The 16,479-nt window shown below is 42.8% G+C and overlaps 1 protein-coding gene and 1 long non-coding RNA gene across 6 annotated transcripts in view; one reads left to right on the top strand and one right to left on the bottom strand.

Annotated features, from left to right (window-relative positions):
- LOC110079575 (uncharacterized) overlaps nucleotides 1-16,479 on the top strand; it is a 70,135-nt gene that overhangs the window by 28,462 nt on the left and 25,194 nt on the right. For 2 of the 5 annotated variants that reach the window (XM_078382728.1, XM_078382726.1), the window contains one exon: nucleotides 1,392-1,473. The exons of the other annotated variants lie outside the window; for them this stretch is intronic. The gene's annotated coding sequence lies outside the window, so the exon portion shown is untranslated. The remainder of the gene's footprint in view (nucleotides 1-1,391; nucleotides 1,474-16,479) is intronic. 5 annotated transcript variants of the gene reach the window in all.
- Nucleotides 11,736-16,381, bottom strand: LOC144585153 (uncharacterized). Its single transcript, XR_013539667.1, has 2 exons — nucleotides 13,736-16,381; nucleotides 11,736-13,669 (listed from the first exon to the last, which is right to left on the bottom strand). It is a non-coding gene; the product is annotated as an uncharacterized LOC144585153 (long non-coding RNA).

The following is a 16,479-nucleotide window of genomic DNA, read 5'->3' as shown; positions in this document are numbered from 1 at the left end:
ACCCGGCGCTCACCATGGAAACTCAGGTGGCGTCGGTGGTCCGTACCGCCTTCTTTCATCTCCGGCAGATAGCCCAGCTGTGACCCTATCTCAATGTTGAGGTGCTTACAACCTTGGTACATGCGCTCGTAATCTCAAGATTAGATCACTGTAATGCGCTCTACCTGGGGCTACCTTTGAGGCTGATGCGGAAACTCCAGGTGTTCCAGAATGCGGCGGCCAGACTCCTTAGTGGAGTGAGAAAGTACCATCATATTTCTCCTATCCTGGCCGCACTGTATTGGCTGCCCATTCGGTTCCGCATTGACTTCAAAGTGTTAATGCTTACGTATAAAGCCCTAAATGGTTTAAGGCCTTGATATTTGACGGAATGCCTACTCCCACCAAGATCTACCCATATCACTCGATTGAGTCAGGAGGTGAGACTGAGGAGCCTGATGCCGAGGGAGGCCTGGAAGGAAAAAACAAGAAACCGGGCCTTCTTGGCCTCTGGAACAGCCTCCCTCCAGAGATTTGTGCGGCCCCATCGCTGGGTATTTTTAAGAACCAATTAAAAACTTGGATGTTTAAGCAGGCCTTCCCTTCAGTTAATACTTAATTTTCCCTTCTTCACTTATCTTCTGTTATTTTTCCCATCGTGAAGAATCTGTTTATTGATTTAAAATTTCTTTTTTATCTTGTTATACTTATACAGTGGTGCCCCGCATAACGACGTTAATCCGTTCCAGATTAATTGTCGCTATGTGAAAACATCACTAAACGGAACGGAAAAACCCATAGGGACGCATGAAACGAAGTTTAATGCGTTCCTATGGGGCTCAAACTCATAGTTCAGCGAAGATTCTCCATAGCGTCGCTATTTTCGCGCCCTCGGTAAATGAGGAAACTGCGCGAAAATGGTTGCGGTGGCCATTTTGGGCACCTGGCGGCCATTTTGGAACCGCCGATCAGCTGTTTAAAAACATTGCAATGCAAAGATCGGTAAGTGAAACGCTTACCGATCATCGCAATGCGATGTTTTGCCCATTAAAACATCACAATGCAATCGCATTAGCGATCTAAAAAAATAGATCGCTATGCGGATTCGTCGTTAAACGGTGCGCTTGTTATGCGAGGCACCACTGTATGTTGTTTTTTATTTGCTTGGAAGCCGCATAGAGTGGTCGCAAGACCAGATAGGAGGGAAATCAATCAATCAATCAATCAATCAATCAATCAATCAATCAATGCATTCCAATGGGAAAGGCTGATTCGACTTAGAAACACAATCCCATTATGGATTAAGTTTGTAAGTTGAGGCACCACTGTATTAGAGCTGTTCCTATCCTAGTCATTCCTTTTTTTTATCACATACTGTTTTGTTTTGTTTTTTTGTTTGTTTACAATTTCAGATCACAGACTTCATTCCTAATCTACGGCATATGATCTTGGACTGTTTAACATTTACGGCTTTGGATATTGGACGTTTTCCCTGTGAGTTCTTTTATTCCCTCCCCCCCCCGTTTCAACTCCCCCCCTTTTTATGGCCTCTTCGGGTCCATTCAAGAGGTGTACACCGTGTGCCAATAAGCAAACTTTCACCAACAGCCACAATCGCTGTTTATTTTGTCTAGGAGAGAGACATCAGACTCACCCCTGTACGGAATGCAAAAAGTTAACTAAACCAGCTCTTAAGATTTGTTTGCAAAGATTTCAGTCATATCTCTGGGAAAAGTCCCTCAGACCCTCCAGCCCACCCACTAGCCCTGCGATTGAGCCTACCGGTACTCCCATTCCTCGGTCTGAGCCCTCTATTCCATCGGCGCCGACAGTTCCCTCCCAAAGACCTCGTCGAAAGCACCAAGACCAAAAACTTCCTCAGCATCGACATTGACCTCGGTGTCGAAGTGCCTTTGGTCCCAAAGGACCGCTCTCCTAATAAGAAGAAAGATGGGAGTAAGCAAAAGAAGACTAAACGGGCATTGAAATCTGCTCAGCCCCCTGAACCTGCAGCTGTTCACATCTTCCTTCCCCGATCCTGGAAGAGTCATCAAGGGATATCTTGGATCTGGATTCCCTTTCAGAGGCTGAAGAATCGGGACTGTCCCCACAGGCTCAAGCTTTGGTGTTGGTACCGAGCTTGTCCCCATCTCAAGGCCATTCTGAGGCTGATATCATCTCCAGCCCGGCTGTGACCCAGTCTAGCCCTATTTCGATCGGGCAGGCAACTGTAATCCAACTGTCCAACTTGGAGGCATCAGCCCCTCAGTCACCTCCACGGAATTTACTCCTGTTATTTCACAGTTCCCAAAAAGGATGGAGGCCTCTGTCCCATCTTGAACCTGCGACTTCTCAACACCTACATTCATCTGAGGCGTTTTCGCATGGTCACCCTTGAATCCATTATCCCACTTCTTTGACCAGGCAACTGGTTCATAGTTGTAGATCTACAGGACACATATTTTCATATTTCGATCCACGAGCACCACTTCAGATATCTCCGGTTACTTTTCATGGGTATGGCCTACCAATTTTGCGCGCTTCCCTTTGGTCTGTCCACAACTGCATCCCAGGTACCGGGGTTGAGATTTAAAATTGTAAACCACCCAGAGAGTGCTTTAAGCACTGTCGGGCAGTATATAAGCAGCATACTTTTTTTTAATGAAAAGTACACCTGATGAACTCAGAGCACATTATAAAAACACTTCTAAAATGGTACCTGTTGCAACATATACAGTGGTGCCTCGCATAGCGAGGTTAATCCGTTCCGGATTAACCTTCGCTATGCTGAAGCATCGTTGAACGGGGCAGGGATTTCCATTGGAACGCATTAAACATGGTTTAATGCGTTCCAAATGGGCCAAATACTCACCGTTCAGCGAAGCTTCTTAATGGCCGGCAGCCATTTTCGCGCCCTCGCCTCGCTTAACGAGGGCGCAAAAACGCTGCGCGCGGCCATTTTGGGCCATTTCCGGGCTTCCAGCAGCCATTTTGGCCGCCGAACAGCTGATTGTCGGGCTTCGTTTTGCGAAGATCGGTAAGCGAAACGCTTACCGGTCTTCGCAAAGCGAATTTTGCCCTATCGAAAAAATGTTAAGCGATCGCATTAGCGATCCGAAAAAACGGATCGCTATGCGATTTCGTCGTTATGCGGTGCGCTCATTAAGCGAGGCACCACTGTACATACCTGTTTTTAGACAAATGTTTTTCAAAGGCCTTTTTAAAAATTCCCCAAATATGTATATACAAATTGATGCAGATGCTCTTGAATATAAAAAGGCACGGACTCTAATTTTGGGGAAATGTGCAAAACAGACCAAATCAAGATACTTGGGGCAACTATGCAGTGAACCATGTTCACTCCCCGGGGAGTAGCAACACCACAACGGATCCTTTGTATCCTATTTATCATTCATAGAGCTGAAAAGATGACCTAAGATTTGATATGCGGAAAGGGGAAATAGAAAGCAACAGAATTAACCATTTCTGCTTGTGCTAATGGAGAAGGCAAGCTGAACCTTCAATAAAGCCCTCTGGACGCTTCAATCACTGAGGTGCTACGGAGGGCTCAGTCTCAGTCGGTAAGTAGCCCTCCTTGCACCGGCTTTGCCCAGCCCTTTTGTAGGTGCCAGTTTTGCAATTTGAAGGGAGTTCAACCTTTTCCCTCTTAAGATGCAGACTTCAAAGCTGCCATAACAGCCGCATCAACTTGTAGATGAAAGCCGTGGCTTACCTGAAAACAAAGCAACCTGGTTTGCAACTTGAAGCCTCAAGGAACCTCTTGTTAGGATAAGCAAACAAATTTAGCTTTCCCAAGAGAAATCATCATTGCTAGTTACAGAACCAGGCTTCAAGAGAACTGAATACCAAACAGGGATCTTAACTCTTTCCTAGTTGTGAATGCAACCCAGCGCCACTGTCCCTTTATCTTAGACGAACGGCTCCCAACCTTGTTTGAGTCGCGACCCACTTTTATAATAATAGCCAAGTAACCTGTGACCCTTCCTCACTATGTTTGCATAAAAAGGCATTTTTAATGGGGCAAAGTCTTCCGCTCTCAGAAAGTAGAGGCTTCTTTCTCCCCCAAAGGGCCTTTATCTCATCCATACACATATACATTAACTTTAATATCCTGCTCCGAGAGGTTAAGGAAGAGATTCCTTAACAAGGGCTACAACAATATGAGCCGTGACCTCCCCAGAAAACACTTTGCAACCCCCTTGGGGCCATGAGCCCCAAGTTTGAAAACATTGTCTTAGAGCCTTACATGAATGTTTTACCTGTACTCACTGTATTCTAATTCTTATGTCTGATGAAGTGGACCCTTTCCATTAAAGCTTACATTAAAATATAGTGGTTTGTCTTCAATGTGCCGCAATGTCTTTTTTGTGCTTTTTTCTTTTTTTTCCTTTCACCCCCCCCTTTTTTTTTGCTTTGCTTTGTATTTCTTGTTGAAATCCTCCCCTTAGAGAGTATCATTTCTAATGATGGGGTCACTATAATGTCTCTTTTTATCCACAGTGAAAACTCTTCTCAGTTGACTGCACCCATGCTGGCCTTTGGCTTCTCCTGAGTAGCAAGGGAAGGGCTTTCTCTCTTAGCAGGACTTTGCTTGAACTACAGGGTCTGCCTTTGGTTTGGCCAGAGATGCCATGAGACAGTAGACCTTTGAACAGATATCTGGGAACTCACACCTAGAGGGCTCTCTAAAAAACCACCTCCTGTGGCACAGACCTATAACCAGCAATTTGGATGTGAGGGATTCACTATCCTATCGGTTAATCTTGGGCCACATAGGATTGGCCTGCTTGGGGAGAGGATGGAGGAGTGAAAAGGAGGGCTGGCTGCACAATGCCCATATTGGTTCTAAGTTGAGCTCCCTGTATATTATTTGCTGGAAGTGGTTGCGCTCTGGGGATGAATGGCTTTGCAGGCTTCAACAGCAAATACCAAAAAGTGGGTTTGCATTATTCTAGCAGCACAAGACTCAGCCCCTCCTTGGTCAAAGATTCTGTCCACTCCTGCTTAGATAGGGCTTTGGGATAACGCCACCAGCAGTTTTGTGGAGGCAAGCAAACTGCTCTTCTGAGCACCATAGTTTTCCAGATGGCCCAAGAGCCAATCTAGGAAATGAAAGCAGTGGGACAATCAGCTACAGCTTGTTTGCAAACACTTTGTCGAGCAACATGTCTGCTGAGAGTGAGCGGGTGTTGTAGTGGAGCTCTGCTTTTTTCAAGTCAGTACGATTTGGTGGTACGGGGTATTGAAGAGGTTTGTTGACATGGATCCATATAGCTGTCTGCATTTTGGGAACTCTCTCCCAAGAGTGTGATTTACAAGGACCATCATGATGAGCTTTTGTTCTTTGCAATTTTTGCATGACATCACCATGATGAACTTTCCTTTAAAGGGAAAAAGAATAAAAAAGGGATCTTTTCATATTCTGGATGCCATCCGGGGAGCAAAAGCTCTCAGGATTTTTTTGGCATTCACTCTATCCTTCCTCATTCCATATGAAGCACTGGGAGAAGAAGTAAGACTTTTGACTCTTCTTCTGAAAAAAGTGTTGTTGGATGCCATCAAGATGGACCATTAGCCAAGCAAAGACCAAGCCTGCTCTGATTCTTAGCTGGGCAGGCATATGTAACACTTCAACAGCCAGACTTGGAAAAGTTTTTTTTAAAAAATATATTTCCCCAGAATCCTTCAGCCAGCAGAGCCAGAGACCATGCTGGCTTGGGGATTCTGGGAGCCGTTTTCCTGAAGGAAGGCTCTCCAAGCTTTGTTGGAGTTTTATTTGCAATCTTGCAGGCTGCCTGTAGTTTGTTTGACTATGAGGGACTTTTCTGGGCTGAGATGATTTTATATCTGTCCAGCACTAGCCAATCGTTCCTTCAAGCCCTGATTCTCTGCTAAGTGTTCTCTTTCCTCACTTGGTGGCAGCTGTTTGTTTGCTGTTGATCTGTTTGGTTGGTTGCTAAGTACATGTACAATAACTGCAACAGAAATAACCTCCTTCCTGACCTTACCTGATAAGCGGTGGAAGACTAGGGCATTAAGGCAAGTGGGGCACTAACCTCCTGCTGGGTGCTTAGAAAGGGCAATAGATGCCACAGTTTCTCCCCCTAGCAGCAAATCAGTTGGAGAACCTACCAAACAACCATAAGAGATTGTTATTCATATGCTAAGGAGATGTACTGCAGTGTCATTGTAAGGGAGGGGTAAGGAAAGGGCCAAAACCTGAGAATCAAGGGGAGGAAGTTAAGGGGACAAGCTAGCTGTCCTCTCCTTCAGAGGGACAAGACTCCGGTTATTCTCATTCCAGTTACTTTTGTTATAGTGTTTTAAAGGAGACTTCCTGTCTTTACTCATTAAAACCTTCAGATTTTAAACCGCTTTCCATCTTTCAAAAGGAACTTACTACTGTAAATTACTCTTTGTTATACCCTCACTACAAATGAAAAGCTAACTTGTTACAGCTAGTATGTGGCTCATAACGCATTACCGTATTTTTCCGTGTATAAGACGCCCCATGTATAAGACACCTCCACTTCTCTAACCCAAAAGTAAGAAATCTAAGTGGGACTTAGCAAGTGTAGGGGGAAAGGGATCAAAGCCCTGCAGGATCACTTTGATCCCTGCTTTCCCTTCCACTTGTTTTTGTTCTTTCCTCAGCTTACATCTGTGTATAAGATTACCCTCAATTTTTATTCTAAAGATTTTAGACAAAAGTATAGTCTTATACATGGAAAAATATGGTGCTTCCCCATTCTGCTTTATCCCAGTTCCTTTAGCGCTAGCAACACCACCGTGTCTTGTGTTTTTGACTTTTGTGTTTTGCTCCTAATCTTGACTTGTTCTGTTGTTCTACCTTCTTGTTCTCCCACGGATTCTGTTTCTGGTCCTGACTCCTGGCCTGGATCTGCACTATGTAACTATAGTAATGTAATACCAGTACAGGTATCTTCTATGGAACCTCGGCAGGTACTGTATATAGTTCAGTGACACGCTTAGAAACGGTTTCCTAGACATCTCTAGTGTACTCTATCGTGCCATGGCTGTTAAAGTGGCATCAAACCAGTGAGACTCTGAAGGGTAGATACATTCCTCATCCCCCTCCCTTACCTTCTGACTCACTCCGGATTGTAGCCCAGAGCCCAATCCTGATACTTTCTCTGCATTAACCTTGGGGGGGGGGCTTCCGCCACCCTCACTGCAGAGGTAGACTCACAAAATAGCAATGCCATTTCTGTCCACACTTGCAAATTGAAAATGGATACAAGAAAGAGGTAACGTTGGTTGAGCTTTCTTTCAGAACCCACTGTTCACTTGTCCATGTGGGTGTGTTATGAGCCGTCAAGTGGACTCCCAACTTATAGCGACTCCAGCAGGGTTTCCGAAGTATGCGAAATATTTCAGGAGTGCTTTTATTATTACCACCTCCCACTGTGTTTCCGTGGCTGAGCAGTGCTTGGAATCCCACGCTCCTGAGTCCTCATCTGACGGCCTATTATCCTGTACACTTTGCTAGCTCTCGAATTGTCCACCCCAAGTGTCTTTTCTTTAGTTTTGCCACTAGGTGGCAACCTTACATTTGAAGATGATTTGACTTAAGTGTGCTCACTTACCGTGGCTGAAGTCCATGGTAAGTGATCACAAGGACCCCTAGGTCTCAGGGTGCTGGCGAACGTCTCAGGGAATTGTTATGCTCCTCCAGATCTCCAGGCTTGGGGTCAAATCTCAAGTCAAGCTGTGCTGGAGGAGGAGAAAGTTATTTTTCTATGCAGTGACAACTTTTAAAGTTTGGCCACTAAACTCTTCCCATTCCAAGGTGGGCCATAGCTCAGCAAGAAGGTGTCTGTACGCACAGTGTTGGCACACGAAAAAGGCACATACCAGGGGACTGGGAAGAAGAAAGCCAGTAAGGATGCACATTTAGTTTCATCATACCATCTGGAGCAAGGCAGGGGACTGGGTGACGGTGATGCATCTTGTGGGCCTTCTTATTGGACAAGCCGTAGTTGGTTCCACCCCAGGACACCACAAGTCCCTTCGACTTGGGTTTTCGCCCTGAAATCTCAGGGAACGTTGACTTGGCAAAGCTAGTGAATGACCTTAGCCACTGTACACTTACAAGATGGCTGTCAAGCTAATCACTCAGGCTGTCACAGGGGTGATTGATTAGACTGACAGCCACCTTGTAAATCCTGCCCGTGTCTGACCTGGCTGGTGGTCAAGCCAGGAAACAGACAGACAGCTGAGAAATTTTGCAGTCCTTGTGTAAACACTTGCTTAGATCTGAAAAGCAAAGCTTGCTGCTTATATGCCACCCCATCGTCCTTAAAGCACACTCTCTGGGTGGTTTACAATTTTATTATACAGGCTACCCGTTGCCCAACCCCCACCCTCCACGGCAAGCTGGGTATTTCTTTTACTGATCTTGGAAGGCTAGAAGTAAACCTAGAGCCAGATGCCAGAATCTGCTGGGATCGAATACTGACTATGAGCAGAGTTTGGACTGTAATACTTCATTTTTAACCACTGCATCACGAGGCAGTGGCAAAACCTGTGTGGGACATATCACAGAAGCAGAGGGTATCCTATTGCCCTCTTGGGTGGTGGTTGGGTCATTTGATCCGTAGTGATCTGGCAGCAACAGTACAGTCCCTCTCTGTGATTCCCAACCTAGGGTCCCCAGATGTTCTTGGACTACAGCTCCCAGAAATCCTAGCCAGCAGAGCTATTTATAATAATAATAATAATAATAATAATAATAATAATTTATTGTCATTGTAAGTATATACACATACAACGAAATTCACAGACACCCAGAGACCAGACACATACACACACATAACATTCCCCAAACACTCCCCACCCACTAAAAGTCCCCCACTAAAAATACAAACATCTACACCGCAGGCCAAGTTACACAGTCCAACTAATTATTCACTACTGGTGGTCTTTAAGCTCATTATTAATTGCAATTATAGCTCTGGGATAAAAACTATTGAGAAAACGTGTGGTCCGAGTCTTAATTGTTCTATATCTTTTGCCAGATGGTAACAGTTCAAAAAAGTTATAAGCAGGATGGGAAGAGTCTCTCAGGATGCTATGTGATTTCCTTAGACAGCGGGATGTGAAGATGTCATCCAGGGTTGGTAGCTGGAGCGCCGCCATCTTGACCAACTATTTGTGAAGGCTTCTGGGAGTTCTTAGTTCAAGAACACCTGCGGACACAAGGTTGAGAACCACTACTCTGTTTGGCATCATGATGGCACTGAAAACACAGCAAAGATCATGCCGGGAGCTCCCTCATCAGAGAGGTGGACCCGGGGTCACAGTGTTAGATGCATGGAACCAGATGGAATCAAGAATCAGGGGAGACCATTTATATAACTTTCAGATATACGGTATTTTGTTTTAATCTCCGGTATTTTGCATCCTAACTATGAAGATATTCAGAGATTTCACAAATCAAAGAAAAACAGAAGCAAATATTTGCTCTTTTGCACCAGGCAATTCCGGAAGATGCAACATGGAGACGACCATGTTGTACCTGCCACACAGGTATTAAAGGTGATGGGACTCTTTAAGAAGAGAAGAGGTAGCAGCTCTAAGCTAGATGCAAAGTCAGACAGTTCATATATAACACACTCAAAGCTCTGCACATGGTTAGTTTGGTTTTTTCCTCCCAAATCAGTTGGTTTTAATCTCAAGTTTCTTCCTGTCTCAAGGAAAGGTAGAAGAGATAATTGATTAAATTTCTATTAAAAAATGAACTGACTTGAAATTTTATTTTATATTGTTCACCATTACTCCTATTTCCACCATCTTGGGAATCATGTTTTTTATAGATGATAGGGTTTAAGGGTACGTTTTTCATTCATTTTAATTTTTTCTATTATGTAGCTTTATTAATTTCTTTCGTAGCTGCCTAGACTAGCGGCTTCTCACTAGATTGGCAGCGCATAAGTTTAATTAATTAATTAATTAATTAAAATAACATCAGAGCTACAAACAAAAATCCAGCAATATCGGGAATAGCATATATACTGCACTGACATCTGACAGATACTTACGTTTTTGTTTAAAACTTGTATCTGTTATATAATACCAGTCGTGTTTTTATAATTTTGATTGACTGTGCCTGGCATTTTTGAATAATAATTTTAATTAGTCCTGAGTCAGAACCAATGAACAGTAACTCACATTTGCTTTTAAAAAATAGACTGGTATGGAGTTACAGCAAACTCAACAAAATAAGAATTATTCTGTGCCAACCAAATCAATTCTAACTTCTGCTGATCCTCCCAGGTTTTTCTAGATATCAGGTATTAAGAAGAGGCTTACTTGCCACTCCTTTTGGTGGTTTTGTGGGCCCATGCAGTTGGCCAAGGTAGCAGGGGCATGTAACCCCATCAGCAACACATAGTCTGGGTAATCACAGCTGGCCCCGCTCCCAGGGGGCACAGTAAAGTTTTAAACTCCTGGCCTCTGGTTCCAGGTGCTCTAACCCACCGAGCTACACCAGCTTAGTGAACTGAATTAATATCTCCTTGAAAACATGGTCTATTGTGCCCAGAGATATGGAAAATTTACTCTCTTTTTTTGACTATAGCATGCAGGTTAAGAAAAAGAGAATTAGTCCCATTTAAGGGAATAGGTGTTAGAGGGACGTGGTGGTGCTGTGGGCTAAACCGCAGAAGCCTGTGCTGCAGGGTCAGAAGACCAAGCAGTCGTAAGATCGAATCCACGTGACGGAGTGAGCACCCGTCGCTTGTCCCAGCTCCCGCCAACCTAGTGGTTCGAAAGCATGCAAATGCGAGTAGATAAATAGGGACCACCTCGGTGGGAAGGTAACAGCATTCCGTGTCTAAGTCGCACTGGCCATGTGACCACAGAAGATTGTCTTCGGACAAAACGCTGGCTCTATGGCCTGGAAATGGGGATGAGCACCGCCCCCTAGAGTCGAACACAACTGGACCAAAATTTTCAAGGGGAAACTTTACCTTTACCTTTAAGGGAATAGGTGTAGAACATTAAAAAAAAAATCATCCTCTATTTCTACCATTGAGTGATGGTGCTATAATCAGTGCTGCACTGAGTATGTAACATTTAACTTTCAGAAGAAATAAGTCTACTTTTTAATTCTTTGCTTGCATATGATGGAAACTGGAACGAGGTAATAAGACCAGATGATTCATGTTAGGCTTTACAAAAATAAAGTTTTTTAAAAAATCTTCCAAGCCACATGTTGATGCCCTTCTGATCAGTCCCCGTCAATATCCAGGCAGAAATAAAAAATCAGGACCTTTTTGTTTCGGTGCAATTCGTTTAAATTGCAGCTCATCGGCTATCTTTGTAGCAATGTTTGCAAACGTCTGCAAGTTATTTTAAGCATTGAAGCACACGTATGTGTATATTTAAAGATGGCACGGGTGGGAAGGAGAGTAATCATGTACCTAACAAGATGTTTCTGAATCTATTTGTGTTAAGGTTCAGCAGCAGGGGAGGGAGAAGGGTGTGCGGGGGGGGGAACAGAAAAAGCAAGAAAACCAAACCCCTACGTAAATAGTAGCCAACCTTCAGCATCTTGTTGCCATGGCAATGTCCTACTTATAGCACATTAAGCTGATTCAGGTCTTTTACCACCACACTGTTCATAAATTATGGTCAGGGATGTAAACGAAGCCAGCCCATAGACTTTGCAAGAACAAGGAGCAAATTAATTTGCCACCTAAGACGGGCATCCTCATGGGCAGAAAGATCTCGCAGTGTACAAAATATTGTGGAGCAGCAGCGTGGTATTGTTTTCGATGGATTGGTGAGGGGGTCACTGAGAGCTGCACGAAGAGACAGGATCCTGGGCCAATGATACCATTGTGAGCCAACCATATCGAGAATGGGTGATTTTTTTCTTCAGCTGTTTGGTAGTGGGGAGGGAAAGCCAGCATACATAATTGCAACAATAGGAACAATAGCAACAATAGAAACGGCCTGCAACAGGAACAATAGCAGCAGTGACAACATAAACAACGTACTCTGAATATATCACACAATACTAATAATATACGATTCAATTTTAATTATAATTATAATGTTAATCATGACAATTACAATATCAGACTTATGATGCAATTATTTTATATTATAACAGTGATTCCAATATCAGCAAGAAGAAGCAGATTTATTTATTTATTTATTTATTTATTTATTTATTTATTTATTTATTTATTTATTTATTCCTCAACTTTCACCCTAAAAGGACCCAAGGCAGCTTAAAATAATTAGATAATATTTTAAAGTTAAAAGCAGTAAGTGTACAAATATTGAAAAAGAATTAAACAAGTGTTATATTAAAAATGGTCAATACAATCAATACTAAAAACACATTTAAAAACAACAGAGCACCACAATCCATTTTAAAATTATATTATATTATTGCAGTATAATGTTAATGAAATATTAATGATTATTGTTATATATCATATATTACTATTATTATCATTGTTTTATACCAGTCAATCAATCAGTTTATTTCTATACCGTCTTTCTATAAACAATATAATGGGGTGGTCTGTGCGCAAAACAGAATATTAACAATATGTTTCACTGAAGAAATATCAGAATAGTTTCAGAACAAATAAATATAGGTTTGATAAGAAAACAACAACATAACAGACACCTATAATATAACAAGCAAATAAAGCAGGAATTGAACTTATGCTAGCAAAACTTGAAGGCAGCAGGAAAAAAGAAAGACTGAATGTGAGATAGATTGGCTTGATAAAGGAAGCCATGGCCGTAAGTTTGCAGGAGCTGAGCCTATTAACGATAGGAAATTTGGAGGTCACTCATTCATAGCAGCACCACTAGGTCAGAAGCAACTTGATGACACATAAGAAAAGGAATTGATTGTTTCATTACCACTTTTAAAAACATTTCTCTTCCCCATTGCTAGTTCGCAATAACAGAATGAGGAAAGGAATAACAGCAGCTGGATTTTTTTTTTACACGAAAAAAGGACTAGTACCAAAATTCAGGTTTTGTAAGGAACTGAATAGAATAGAATATCTAAGCTAAATGATAAGCAGAACTCTCTCCTCTGGTGATTACACATCACTGGTTTAGAGTCCATGATGGTTCATAGAATAGCGTAAGGAGGGTTAAGATCCTGGTTTCAGGCAGACCACGATCTAATTTCGGACAATAGGGAAATATAACAAAGAAAGGCGTTCAAATGGGGAATGAGGAACAGGAGTGGTGAGGCCGCAGGAAGACTGGTTGTTATGACTGCTGCAAAAGTTCCAGGAGTTAATGTTACTGACTGGGATATGATCACAAAAATACACCTCTAGTGGGGTAAAGCTGCTATTGAGTTTTAAAGAGAAGGACAAGGAGTCTGTGTTACTAGTGACATCGGCCAAAACACTTAGCTTTGGGAGATAGATTTGTCTAGCTTGTTAACACTTGGCTGCTTGTTACAAACTGGCCGTCATCACTTTGCCCAAAAGCTTTTATCCAGCCTGAGGTTATACCAAGCATCTGAGGTTACACCATTACCAAGAATTATCTCCATCAAGAGCTTATTGGTAAAGCTTCTAGTCCTTCCTCACTGGAATCCTGACTGCTGCATCAAGAATGCTCCGGGTACACAGATCTCAGGCAACAGAGTTTTGCAAGGGACCTGGATACAGATGTGTTGAGTCCAAAGTAAACTACAGATCTCAGGCAACAGAGTTTTGCAAGGGACCTGGATACAGATGTGTTGAGTCCAAAGTAAACTACATGGTTCCACAGCTGCTTATGGGCCAGGTTGTCTCACTGGGGTGGCCACATTAAAGGAATTTTAAAACAGGGATTAGGCCAAACAGAAGAGACATTTTGCTTTTATTTGTCTTTGTCTGTCTATCTTTCTGCCTTCATATTTGTCTGTTTAATAACTTGATTTACCATGTCCATAAGGGGAAAAGAGGCTTGCAGGAAAAGGCTATAGTGGTAGGAAAAGCTGAAGATGGTAGGAAAAGAAGAAGACTAAACATGAGATTGATTGACCAACACTATGAGGAAAAGACTGAAAGAGCTCATCATGTTTAACCTTAAGAAAAGAAGACTGAGAGGAGTTATGATAGCATTTTTTAAAATACTTGAGAAGCTGTCAGACAGAGGAGGGACAGGGTCTGTTCTTCATCATCCCAAAGTGAAACTGAAGTTACAGGAAGCCAGATACTGGTTGAATATCAGGAAAAACTTCCTAACTGCACTGCAGCAATGGAACCAATTACCTTGAGAGGTGGTGAATGCTCCAACACTGGAGGTCTTCAAGAGAAATTGAGACAACCACCTGGCAGATCTGCTTTGATTTGTATTCCTCCACTGAGCAGGGGGTTGGACTCAATGGTGTTATAGATCCCTTCCAACTTCATTATTCTATGACTCAGTAAAAAGAAGGTGGTGGTTGTTTAGTCGTTAAGTCATGTCTGACTCTTCATGACCCCATGGACCAGAGCATGCCAGGCCCTTCTGTCTTCCATTGCCTCCCGGAGTTGGGTCAAATTCATGTTGGTAGCTTCGGTGACACTGTCCAACCATCTCGTCCTCTGTCATCCCCTTCTCCTCTTTCCTTCACACTTTCCCAACATCAGGGTTTTTTCCAGGGAATCCTCTCTTCTCATGAGATGGCCAAAGTATCGGAGCCTCAGCTTCAGGATCTGTCCTTCCAGTGAGCATTCAGGGTTGATTTCCTTCAAAATGGAGGTACCACTTTCAATTTGCAAGACCTAAGAGAGCTGTTAATGATAGGAGATCATTAATTAATTAGGTTGTCATATATGTCAGAAGTAACCCAACGGCACATAACAACCAGCAGATCCAAATTCAAATTAAACCAAGGAGGGTTTGCCACTACCGCTGACATCTGCTGCTACTTATGCACCCAAACTAAATCCTAGCATTCTAAACAAGTACCCCATTTATGCAAGTAATTTCAGCAAATTGGTGTATGTGAGTTTGCCCTTTGGGTAGCTATGGCTCCTATGTTTCCCAGTCTGAACAATCAGATGGAGAAGAAGTGGAGATAGGAGGCAAGAATGTTTGGTACTGAGCCACTGATATTTTTGAAAAAGACATATTAGATCAGTGGCTGTTTCCTGGAACCCTATGCTGTTTCCCCCTCCCACCCCTCCTCAGAGCCCCTTTCCTTGGTTTTTCCTCTGTCTGATAATATCTTTGCTGTACTCGCTCTTTCTTTCAGTAAACAGTAAATGGAAGCCATTAAAGGCAAGGCAAGGAGAGAGAGAGAGAGAAGAAATCAATGCACTCAGCTGAATGGCACTTAACTCAATGATTTTGGTTTTACCAGTAAAAGCTCAGTTTATGGAAAGCATTTTGAAGTTCTTGTCTCCAATTGCAAGAATATTGAATTACTGTAGTTTTTGTATTATCTTGGTAATGCCATAGTATGTTCTTTTGAGTTCACAAACCAGCACTTCCCATTCTTAAGTAATGACATTTTAAATTATTAAGAATTCAGCTCCAGATTTCAAAACGGCACCTCTGTCTTCCCTTGAATAACTCAGGTTCACCTCTGTTTACTTGACTGCAGAAATGTCAGTTTACACCATAGAAGAAACTCTTTTATGGGTTTTTTCCCCAAGACTACTGGTTTTGAATTCTTAATGGTGCAAAGCTGTGGTTTAAAAAAACCCAACTTACTTAACACGAGTAAAAGGAAAGGTTGGAGACACACTTCCAGGCATGGGTAGGAGGTCAGCAGCCTGAAAGGGGCCTCCGCACTCAGAATCTGCCCTCAAAGCTGCTACAGACCCAGAGGAGCCCCATGCAAGGGGTAGCTGGAGTAGCGCACCTGGGGCTTTGTCCCAGGACAGCTGCAAGATAGCTCAGTGGTTTAGGAAGGTGGGGAGTTCAGTTCCCCACTGAGCCTCCTTGACAGGAGCTGGACTTGATGATCCATAGGGTCCCTTCTAGCTCTGCAGTTTTAAGATGGTGAGGATTAAAATTTAGAGGGTACTGAAATTTAGAGATCAATTTACTATTTATTTATTTATTTATTTATTTATTTATTTATTTATTTATTTGATTTATTTGATTTATTTGATTTATTTGATTTATTTGATTTATTTATTTGATTTATAGCCCGCCTATCTGGACCAGTGGCCCACTCTAGGCGGCTGTTAATTTATTGGCCTTATTCACTACCCCCTTTTTTTGAAAGCACATACCTTTTCTTCATTTTTTGGGGGGGGGGGAATACCACATTCTCCTCCTCTATTTTCTTGTGGAGGGATCTGCCCATGCCTCAGGGCAAAGTGAGGGGGATGGGGGGGACAGTACTGCTTGCCCTGGGTGCCAGAATTGCTAGTTTGTTTGTTTGTTTGTTTGTTTGTTTGTTTGTTTGTTTGTTTGTTAGACCTCAACAGATGGGAAACCCTGACATCTGAGCGTTCAGCCTGGAGGCAGGCACTGCATCACGGCCTC

This window comes from Pogona vitticeps, chromosome 1 (genome assembly GCF_051106095.1).
Source record: "Pogona vitticeps strain Pit_001003342236 chromosome 1, PviZW2.1, whole genome shotgun sequence".
NCBI lineage: Eukaryota > Metazoa > Chordata > Lepidosauria > Squamata > Agamidae > Pogona > Pogona vitticeps.
This window is presented reverse-complemented; position numbering and strand designations above follow the sequence as displayed.